Here is a 12,489-nt window from a genome sequence, read left to right as displayed (position 1 = left end):
GTCCAAATAAGGCACTTAAGTTGATTAGTACCACCAGTACCCCACCAGTCAGAAAAGTGTCCCAGTGCCACTGGTGCAAAATAAAAAATGCAAACAATACCATTTGTGAAATACAAAGGACAAATATGCAGTGTAGGATTATGGGTTAAGAACGAAAGAGGTACAACACACTCAATAAGGTGGCAGCCTTCGGAGAAATACAGTGTCTTGCCAATAAGTCATTGCTGCAACTTCAAAAGCCCCCCTTCTCAAAGACTTTCGCTTGATGAAGTTGCAGAATTGGAGTGGCCATTAACATGGGATCAGGGACACGAGAAGGCCAATTCTCATAGGGGTTAATTCACGAAGCTATTAGTGCATGTAAATCTGATTCACCCACACACACAATTAGGACCCGATTAGTATGTCGGTCAGATGAGCGTCCGACCGGCATCGTTGCGGTAAAGGGACCAGCCGACAGGTAGTTTACCGCTTGGTAAATCTGACTTAAGTATTGCATTGCCCTTGCGACACCATGCGTGATCCAAGGGCGAAGCGATACAATAATAAATCTGGCCCTTTGACTCCTCCCATGCAAATAAGATGGAATAATACGATACAAGAGCAGGGTCCTTTAAAGCCGAGATCTCTTTATGTCCCCAGTTAAAGAAGACAGACAGCAAAAATTGACAAACAAATTGTAATGTGCACATGTGTGAATAGTATGTGATTCACAGAAGCATGATCTGCACCTCTAAATTTAGTCTATATGTACTGTTTGGGCCCGACTCACAAAGGTAAACTGAGACAAATTACTAGCTTTACGGCTTTCGGTATCCACACAGGGCATTTGCGAGTAGTAAAGTTAGACTTTTGTCTCTGTTTTGGTTTCAGTTAAACTTAAGACCAAAACATGAGTTAGACTGAGACAAAAGTCTAACTTTACTACTCGTAAATGCCCTTTGTGAATACTAAAAGCTATAAAGTTGGACTTTCGTCTCAGTTTACCTTTGTGAATCAGGCCCTATATGTGCCTAAGGTGAGCAGAGCTTCAGTACGTTTGCACATATAATTTACGGATGCATGTGCACAAGTAGACATACCCAGACGAGCATTAGATGTGTGGTTAAGCGCATTTAATGTACATTTTGTGTACAACCAGAAAAATAACTTTTTGGTGTTCATTAAGGTTTGCAGATGCACTTGCTAGACTTATTGAGACACTCAGCGCACACTCACATGAACTTGGAGTGCATTCTACAGAGAGTCCAGCCACGTGTCCGGCTTCATATCAAGGGCCCTCCCATGTACTAGCCAGTTGCAGTCTGGGAATCCTTCCCAGGTCTCCAAAGTTGCCAATATCTGTTTGCTAGAAATTAAAATATTGAGTAATACACTACTTCCTATAGACCCAGAATGACATACATTAGTGATCAACACGCTATTCCATTTGGATCTTGTGAGTGGGAATGCTACACATCCTGCAGCCCCGGTAAAACATTTATTTCTGCTCCAGTTAGTCCAGAATGCTGTAGAGATGAGGACACACCACTCTAGCTCCCAGATCTCTGCACAGGCTGCCATGGGGCACGTTATCACCTTTAAGGCTTTGACCATTGTCCGTGATGTAGTTTATGCAAACGGTGCAGGTTCCAGGGCTGCTGTGTGCAAGTTCAACATTCCAGTTTTAGTTTGTGTTCCACCCAGCACTCTTTTAATAAAACAACAGCATCTGCTTCCTGAGTAGGAACCATTCCTTCTAGCACCGCTATATCTGCAGTATTTTTATATTTTCTTAATAATTAGGATCTCAGAGTTGGTGATGGGGCATTTAGCCTATTGAATTGTAACCTCTTAGCTGTTGGTTATGTGTTGCTTCTACAAAAGTTGTGGACGTTGCACTAAATAAATGCATGTAACCTAAGAAGAGCACCAACTCAGGAAGCGTGTTCAGGGGGAACGGCATTAACAAAGCAGTCGGAACCACGCGTGCCATTACAATGCAAGTTACCACGCTTACCTTTACCATGCATATTCCTTGACCACGCACATTCCCTTACCACGCATGCCTTTACAACAATTTCCGGTGTAAAGGCGGTAAAGTCATATGCCTGGTAAAGACAGTCAGCGCTCTAGATGAAAGAGGACTAGGCGGGAGTGGGAGGTGTTGGAGAGGGACCTCCTGCCAGGACGAGACTGGGAGGAACAGGAAGGATCGGAACGCGGCTTGGTGAGTAGTTTATTGTTTTAAGGGCTATGGTCGGGGTAGTTTCCAGGCCTGGGGGCTGGTTTTAAGTCTCAGGGCGATGAGCTGGAGTGTTCCTAGGTCTGGGTTCAGGGATGCTTTTAGGGTTGGGGGCCAGTTTTAGTGCTCAGGGCGGGGGGCTGGGGTGTTTTAAGGGCTGGGGTCGGGGTCGTTTTCATGGCTGGGAGCCAGGTTTTAGGTCCGGGTATTTTTTAAGACTGGGACTGGTTTTAGGACTCATGGTGGGGGCTGGGGTGTTTTTAGGGCTGGGTCAGGGTAATTTTTAGAACTGGGGGCTGTTTTAGGGCTCAGTATGGGGTGGCTGGGGTGTTTTTAGGGCTGGGGTCGGAGTCGTTTTCAGGGCGAGCGGCTGGGGTGTAACCAATACCATGCATATGCCTTTACCAGCCATGCCATTACAACAAAAATCATTGTAAAGACGTGTGGTAAAGATGCGATTGTGGTAAAGACTGTGCTGTTAAAGCATTCGCTGTAATTGCATGCGTTGTTCTGTCACAACCATTTTCAAGCTGTATATATGAAAAGATTGCATGGTAGGTAAAATAATAACAATGCAAAATGTAAAAAAGTTAAAATACTTTAGTAATTTAACTTATCTACTCCATTTTTTGTGGAATGTAGTGTACACACTTCAATCTTAGGTATAAGAAAATCGCTTGTAAGTCATCAATGAATGTTAAAATCATGAATAACAAATGTAGGTATATAGCGACCTTTTTACAAACTACATTTTGCAGTGTGTTTTGTAGGACTATAGTCGTACTACAAACACACCACAAAATGCAATTAACAAACCTACATGTGGTCATTACACCTCCACATCTCCTATCTTTTTTTCTGCAGAGATCTCATTCTGGAGTTTCAGCACACATAAGTAAACGTTTTAGTAATAAATGTGGGAGGAATGTAGGAGTGGTTGAAAAATGGGGAATACTTACTACTAAAGAGGAGGGAATAGGGAAGCGTAAGGATGGATTTAGGGAGGGTTTAGAAAGGGTTTTAGAAAGGGACATGGACCCAGCCACAAAAGAATAAGCACATTCTTTTCCAAAAATTCCCCTTCTAAAGTTACTAACGCCGAACAATGGGCCCAAAACCGATAGTAAATTACTCGAGCTCAGTGCTAAAGTAAGTTCAGTATTACACATGGTCACCCTACCTAGCCGGACCTTGGACATAGTTCTCCTCGTCTCTACCCCTACCACTGATCCTTTACCTCACCCCTCTTCCTCCCATGCCACATTCGTCTTGTATCATGTACCAATGTAACATTGCTGTTTGTTTGTCTTTTTTGAGTATGTATTGTCATGCTCCAGTAACTGTTGTAACCATGTAACCTCACAAATACTTATGTAAAGCGCTGTGATTCCTCCGGGTCTAGCAAGTGCTATATAAAACTTCTCAAATAAATAAATAAAACTGTTGATACTGCAGCACCCTCCCATAGAAAATAATTGTGGTAGGGACTTAAAATCTATCCCCATAGCAAATAATGCTAATTTAAATTATTTCAAGTAGTTAAACATATAAATAAATATAAATTAGTCTAAAACAAATATATAAAAATAGAACAGATTTTTATTAAATTCTAAAATGTTTTAATAACTTTTTGCATTTAAAAATTAATGTAACACTTATTGCCATGCATTGTCGTCATTCAAGGGGCGCACCGGGCTTATCCCTTGCGACCTATGGGCACTTTCTTTATGATCCTTGGCTTCAGAGGTGGCAAAAGCAGTCCCAAGAGCATAAGGTAAACAGTGCTCTTATAAGCATTGCTTACTTTCTGTTGTTCAAACTCAGATCCAGTGCTATAAAATAAGCAAACTCAGAAGACTAATGAGTGAAATAACGTTGAAATAATGTGAAATAAAAAGGCACATTTTTAGGAAATTCAAAAAAATTCTTTATAGTGATTGCATGAAATATTATCTGAAGAAAACATCCACCTGTGTAGTTAGCAAGACTGACAGTGCTTTTCAGGTGAACATTAAAACATCCTAACAATAAAAAGGAATACCGTAACACACTAAAAGAAAGCAATTACATCATGAGCATTTTTTTAAATTTCAAAATACTTTATTGATTTTCCAGAAGAAAAATACAAAAATGATTCTGTAGGAGGGTTAGCATATCAGATATATAAGGCCAATAATGTCACATATGAAAGCATAACTCGAGGTTAATACGCCTTTGAGCGTATAAAGAGGCTAACCCAAATGATCAATAATAAAAGAAGAAAGACAAGTTGAAAGGGAGAGAAAAGAAAAGAGAAAGAGGAAGAAGAAAAGGGAAACAAAGGCTAGACGAGCGGTGTAATAGCCTTCCAAAGTTCTATGAAAATGCGGGCACCAGAGCAATTGTGGTAGGAATAAGTTTGGTTCCCAGTGCCATTCTTTCATTGCGACACTGTGTCATCAACTTCAAGCGAAACGAAAAGCATAATATTTCCCTGGCCTGTGATGTCACCGTTCTAATTAAAACATAGGTGTCCTCTAAAATAGATCTTTGTGTTTTTGTTTTATTAATTGTTAATTGTTTATTTACTTGATTTAATATATTGAATGAGCACTTCTTATGTTTTTAAATATCAGGGTCAAAGGTCATATGTCTTAAATTCCTAGTATGTCCAAGGATGGGTACCACCACGCCCCTCTACCTTTCGACGTCTATGGTGATGCCCTTCAACACTACCCCACAGAGCTGTGTTGCTTGGAGGTTTTGCCAGAAACAGGAGCCAGTTTCAGATAAGAAGAGTTTCTCATGCCTAAGATTACCTGAATGCTCCATGTTGGGCAGACACCACATTGCCAGTCCTTTTCTTGTAGAAATCATTGTTAGCCCAGTTGGTCTCGTTGAAAGCAAAAGAAAAGTATAACTCATAGAATACACTTAATCGTCAAATGAAAGCCCATCCTGTACAGATGGGCTCCACCGAAAGGATGCAATCAGGTAAATACCTTCTCAATACTGCCTGGGCTGGCAGCATAGAGCCCACGCGGAGCAGCATCCTTCACTACTTTCCCCCACTGCAACTTAACCATGGTTACTACCTGCAAATGTCAGAGTGACCTATAATCAGGGCCACTGGAATTATGCGGCAGGAGAGGACCAAATTATGCGGCAGGGTTGGGTAAATTATCCGGCAAAAAAAGGCAAATAATGCAACATAATGCGGTACATTTTTCAATAGTATTTCTTCGTTATTTTGTACTTTTTTCACTTGTTAACACTGTCTGGGCATTGGGTGCACCTCATTAGTACAAGATTAGTACACAAATACAGCAATAAGTAGCAGAAAGTTGACCAGTCAACCTTTGCAACACCTCACGCTGCGTTTTTAGTAACTTTTGAATCATTTCTGCTAGAAACTATTTTGTTGTTGTTAAAATCTACAGATTATGCAGTCGCTGCTGGATTATGGATTATGTGGCACGTCTATAATTATGCAGAAATCGCAGCACAGTCACATGATTCCAGTGGCCCTGCCTATAATAAGTAGTAAAGTCCTGGTGGTAAATGTGTAGACATCGATGTTAAAAGCTGTTAGCTCAGGTGAACATAGAAAGGAAAGCAGATGCCTGTGAAAATAAAGCAGCCCATTACCCAGGACCCGTTACCACAGTTTATTGTTATGTTTCTCACCAATGCTCCTTTTATTTCTCTGTTCTCCATGGAAACCCTCTTCATCAAAATGTTCCATATATTTGTTCAGGTCATGTCTGATCCACCGCCCCCCAAGAAATTCGTGGTTATGGTTTATTTGATATTTTCTTTCAAGAATATGGGATTCATGGTTTTATAGGCTTCATTGTTACTGAGTTAGAAATATGCATCCATTAGCTAAATAATGTCTCATGGTTATCCTACAGGTCAATCTCATTATTAAATGTACTTGTTGAGGTTAAGTAAAAAAAAACATGACCTTGTTGTTGTTTAACATAGATCAGTTTGGCTTTTTGAGTGGAAATAAGGGCACAGACAGTGTCTACCGCACCAGGGACAAAATCTACATCAGCTATCAGAGATAGGAAGTAGCAGCCATGTTGTCAATGATGCTCAAAAAGCTTTTGATAGGGTGGGGTAGCTTCTCCTCCTATCTACCTATTGCCAATTAGAGTTAGACCCTACTTATTTTATAACTTAGATTAACGCCTTGTCCAAAGCTCGGGTGGCATGGGTGGTGCAATTGGAATGCACCCACCTTGGTTTCCTTTAAGGAGAGGGACAAAGCAAGGATGCTTGTTATATCTGCATGTGTATGCGTGGAGAGCTGGCTCATGCCAAAGCCGGCTCGTGACCTTTCTGCACCACTTTGTTGCTCTTGGCAGTTGATTAGAACGTTAAGGCACAGTGGTGGCTCCTCCTAAGGTGGAGGAGCGCGCGCCCCACTGAGAAAGTCAAAAAGGAAAAATTAAATGATAACTTATTGTTATTATCATTTTATTTTTACGTTCTTGCTCGGGCCGGGCACGGTTGCTCTGCTTCCAGGGCAGGGGAGGAGTGGTTTGCCCACTCCAATTGCGCAGGACGCTTTGACCAGCCGTCCCGGGCCGGTCAAACCGTCATGCGCACTTTACATGTTCTCCATGAAGGCTGCATTACAGCCTGCATGGAGAACATGCCCAGCCTCCCATTATCTGGCTGAGCGCCAATCCATGGTGCTCAGACCAATCATAATGCTGCATTGCAGTGTTGTGATTGGCTATCGGGAGGCTGGGAGCCGGTGCTTCCTGCCTTGGATGTGGGCAGAAGAGGACCGAGAGGAGGCGGAGGCAGATAGGTAAGTGTAATTTTATTTTTTTGTTTTCACAAACCCCCGTGACCTATCTCCCCACCGCCATTAAATACCAGCCGCCTCTGTTAAGGCAGCGTTGCAGCAGTTGGAGTGGCAGAGAGGAGGTGTTCGCGTGTGGCTTCCCGTATTGGCTTTACTTTTCACTCCAAATACATAACCTCTCATCAATGCGGCATCCTACGATTGTTCTCCATGTAACAATGCTTCTTTTGACTTTTAGTTGGCTTCTGGGAAGATGACCTCCATTAAAATGAATGGACTACCCCAATGTGTATGTTCATCTACAATGCTGCACAATATGGGTCTCGTAGTGGAGGCCCCGCTGTCATGGTGGAGTCTCCGTACTCGGGGCGGAATCTCCGCAATTAGTAGCCTCTGCACTCATGGTGGAGGCCCCGCAGTCGTGGAGGAGTCTCCGCACTCGGGGCGGAATCTTCGCCATTAGAATTCTCATTGCGGAGATTCTGCCCCGAGTGTAGAGACTCCCCTACAACTGAAGGGCATCCGCCACGAGTGCGGAGCTCCTTTGTAAATCAGACCCTCAAATTGCTGCAGTGCTTTTCAAGGACTAAGATAGAATTGTCAGTGGCTTACAAAGGTTGTGTGGGGGGAGGGAGAGGATATGAATTTCCTGCAAACTTCTGATTCTGCTTAAAAATCTAATTTACTAGCACCTATTCATACTACATCGCGGCCTAACTGGGGATAGTGGTAGGTTATCAACTCTATAGCATGGATTAACACTGGGTAAAATATTTTTTTTAAATATAGTATCCGCTATCACAATAGGTCATGTGATGTTGTATCTACAAACCACTTCCCGAAAATAAATGAAGTCACAACTCTTGTTGGTCAACCTGATTGATGTAATTAGTCAAGAGCATCTTCAAACATGCGTTCTTATTTGGGATCCCACTAGTCTCTGTTGGCTACCAATCCTCCTACCGCATCGAAGGATTTAGAAAATGGATACAAATGGGTTTAGATCAAGTTTTTCAACTTCATAGAGATGGTGAAATGATACACTATTAACCAGTTGCAAGGAGTTTCCCCAGGTTCTATTTTGGTATTACAAAGTGTACATGACAGAGGGGAACTTGGCAACCATAATTGGCCTGGAAATTGTCTCTTTATGAGGAGTTTAAATTCAAAATGGAATGGAAAGATTTTATACAGCGCATGGCTACAAAGGAGCATCCCAGCGCTGTAGTGGTTACTAGAGTTGGACAGGGCCTCTACGGAAAGAGCCACGTCTTTAGTTGTTTCCGGAATGCTAAATGGTTATGTTCTCTACGCAGATGCAGCGGCAGGCTATTCCATAGTTTTGAGGCATTAGAAGAGAAACGCCGGCCGCCACTTCTGGCCTTCTTAATCCTAGGTACCGCTGCTAGGTATAACTCGTCAGAGCGGAGACTTCTATTGGCCTTGTAAGGGCGAATCATGGATTTAATAATTGGAGGTCCATTCCCTCCTAGAGACTTATGGGCAACGCAAAGGGCTTTAACGTTAATTCTCTCCTGCACCGGTAACCAGTGGAGGGCGCGTAGTGCCGGCTTTGCAGAGCAGCGGTTGTGGGTTCCCATAAGCAGTCTTGCAGCGGAGTTTTGTACAATCTGCAATTTTGTGGTTACTGTGTTAGGGGCGCCCAGGAAGAGGCCGTTACCATAATCTATCCTGGAGATGATGAGCACCTGGACCAGCTTTTTTTTTGCTTGGTCCGGTAGGAGGGGAAGCACTTTGCGGATCATTCTTAGCATGCCATAACATGAAGCAGCTTGGACTTTAAATGTAAGATCTTGATCCAACCAGACACCCAGGCTTTTTATCTCAGTTTTTAGGGGTAGGTGCCGGGCCCATACAAGCTGGCCACATGGTATTAGATTTGAAATTTAGCTGGTTGCCAAGCAGCAGAAGCTCCGTTTTATCACCGTTGAGCTTTAAGTGGGACAGGCTCATTCACTTGGTAACTTCCTCCAGACAAGCATGGAGATCGGAGGACGTATGGTCGGCCTGGGTCAAAGACACAACTAGCTGTGTGTCATCGGCATACGTTACTATATGAATCCCAAAGGGGGAAATGATATCTGCCAGTGGAGACATATAGACATTGAAAAGGGTTGGGCTCAAAGATGAGCCCTGTGGGACTCCACACCTAAGGGGGATAGATTTAGAAGAGATGGCACCTTCAAAGACCTGGAAGCAGCTATCCTTCAGAAAGGATTGGAGCCACGATAACACCTTGCCAGACACTCCTATGCTCCTAAGACGGTGAGCCAGGATACAGTGATTCACCGTATCGAAGGCAGCCCTTAAATCGAGGAGTATTATGGCAGACGTACCTCCAGCATCGAGGATTTTTCTCACTTCTTCCACCACCGCAAAAAAGGCGGTCTCAGTGCCTTGGCGAGGGTGGAAGTCAGTTTGTGAGGGGTGGAGTAGGTTATTAGACTGAAGAAATGAGGAAAGAGTATGGTTAACATGTTTTTCTGCAGTTTTGCTAATTACCGGAAGGAGCGAGATAGGACGATAGTTGCCCAGATCTGCAAGGTCCAGGTTGTTTTTTTTTGGCAAAGCTTTTACCATTGCCCTTTTCCATTCGGGGGCAACTATTCCTATGGTGAGGGAGGCATTGATAAGGCTGGTCACGATGGGGGCAACTATGGGTGCTACCAGTGTCAAAATGTAAGGTGGTGCAGGGTCCAGTGGTGACCCCGATTTGACAGAAGTTAAGGTGGCTAGAAATGACTCCTCAGTCATCGGGATATAGGTCTCCAGATGGTGTTTATTTCCATGCTGGCCCGCGGCATGGCGTGGGAGCTGCTTGAGAATATTATGTAACTTGGTGGCAAAGTATTCCGCGAGTTTGTTACAGCGGTATCCTGTAGGATCGGGTGCCCCTGGAGGGTCAGGGACTTTAAGAAGCTTTTTGGCTATAAGAAAGGTCTCTCTGGCGGAGTTGGCTGCTATAAGTCATCACCGCTCTCGTCTTTGGCTCACCCCAGTGGCATAACAAAGGCTCCCGCAGCCCCTGCAGTGTGGGGGGGGGGGGCATCACCAGGGGACCCTCTCAGCACAATACTCTGGCCGAAGAGCTCCTAATTGAGTCCGGAGGGGCCCCTCCACAAAGAAAGGGGGTTGGGAGCACACTGCCTCACATCCCAGCACAGTTCAACCCTCTGCATCCTGGTAATTGCAGTACAAAATTAGCGCTTACTTGAAATTTAGCTGTATTTTTTCACCAAAGTTTGTGCAGACATTGCTGTATATCTCTAGACACATGTTTCTGGGTTCAGCCCTTCATCAGTAGAGAGCAGCAGTTGTAGAAAGCAAAAGAAAAGTCACCTGGGGTTGCTGGAAATGCTGCCAAATTCCTCTCAGATCACAGTACCACTCACAGGCACACAGGTGCATCTCCAAAGCTCAAGGGAGCCTTTTGAACAGAAAACGGGGTTGGGAGCACACTGCCTTACATTCCAGCACAGTTCACCCATTTGCATCCTGGTAAATGCAGTACAAAATTAGTGCTTACTTGAAATGTATCTGTAGTTTTTCACCAAAGTTAGTGCAGACATTGCTGTATATCTCTAGACACGTGTTTCTGGGTTCAGCCCTTAACAAACCTTGAAGGGCGCCCCCTCAAGTTTTGTTACGCCAGTGGCTCACCCCACCAAGATTAGGACAATTTAGGAAACGTTTCTGTGGACACCCTTGCAAAAAGGTGATTGGGAATTTTCTTTAAGTAGAGTTTCATGTCCATCAGTTGCAACACAGTCATCAGGATGTGCATTTCAAACAGTCCACGGCTGGTATGTAACCCCTGATTCAATATCTAAGATCAGACCTGGGTCCGCTGACTACTTCTGGGAAGAGCATGTCACGAAACACATTTTTCCAAAACCTGGCTGTCTTGTCCTTTTGCCCAATTATTCTCAAAGAATTGTTATGCTTATTATTTACAAGGCACAAAACAAATGGAATAAGTGCAGCTTGTAAGTGCACAAAACAAAGAGGAAAATATAAAACAATAGAAAACAGTAAACTAAAGTATATATTTAAAAGAGCTATATTAAAATGAAAGTAGAACGTCTCACTGGTGCTTGATAGCATAAAAATATTGTATTCTGAGGGTCAACACTGGAAAGAGCCGAACTGCGTGTCATAATAATTATGGCTGTAGAGTAAACAAATAAAATACGGATCTCCATTTGAAAAATGAACTCCCAAACTTCGAGTTTGTTCTTCAAAAACAGAAAAACGAATGCCCCCCCACACACTGGGAATTTTTTCCCAAGGTGGGGGGCATTTTTCTTATTTTTCTGTCTTGCACTGTGAGGATTCCTCTGGCGGTGAAGGACAGGAAAAAAATCAGACCGTCTTCGCTAAATAGGGCAGGTGGATTGAGGTCCTTATGTTGTTGGCCCCTACTCCGTCAGTCTGTCGGAGTTAGCTTTCGACGGCAGAGCTAGCAGGGACACCACGATCAGAAAAATGGCAATTCACCTGGCTCTGGCCCCCACACTGCGTGGGCTGTGGGGGTCTTTGTTACACCACTGACTCAAACTGGAGTGGGAGGACCGAGTGTTTGACGGACAGAGTAAGTGACTGAGTACCCTGTCTGTAAACTAAATCAGTCCCTAAATTTAAAGTATGTGCCGAGGAAGATCAAGGATATTAACAGGGTAAGCAAATTGAGCACCATAGAGGCATTCACTTGTTACAGACTTTTCAGAGTTTAGTATGATGAGGCAGCATCCACATCTCTCCTTCCCTAAGTCAATCATTAATATAATTATTGAATATATAGACATGAATGTCTTTGATATTTGCACCTGTGTGCTCTCGAGAGATATGCAGCCAGAGTTACTAAACACTGGTCACAAAATAATGGTTGCAAAATACTGGCCGCAATTTGTGACCTCTGTGGTATTTTACAAACTGACCTATGCACTAATAGGTCAGTTTGCAAATAAACAACTTGTGGTGGGTAACAATTTGACCTACCTCATGAATGTTAATAAGGTAGGTCGCAAATTATGAACCAGTAGAATTTGCTGCTATCATAGGGATGATGGCTTGCTGGGGTCAGCAGACCACCCTATCTGTGATTGCTTTTTAATAAAACAACTCTTTTTTAATAAATGATGCCCATTCTCCCTAAAGGAAATAGGACTGTTAAAAAATAAATGTTTTTTGTTGGGTTTGTTTGATTAAGAGGAGGAGGTGGTCCTGTGGACAACTGCCTCTTAAACAATCTTTTCTTTTTACATTCACCAAGGGGAGGGCGACCCAAGTGGACCATTTTCTGTTTTTTGACTGGATTACCACCTCATTTGAGATGTCTGTAAATTATTTATATTTTGTGATCGGATTTCCATCGCAAAACATTGATATCCAGCATTCATATTCGTTATTACGAAAATGCGTCAACAACACACTCTTCCAAATA

Source organism: Triturus cristatus, chromosome 11 (genome assembly GCF_964204655.1).
Source record: "Triturus cristatus chromosome 11, aTriCri1.1, whole genome shotgun sequence".
NCBI lineage: Eukaryota > Metazoa > Chordata > Amphibia > Caudata > Salamandridae > Triturus > Triturus cristatus.
Note: the sequence above shows the minus strand (reverse complement) of the source record.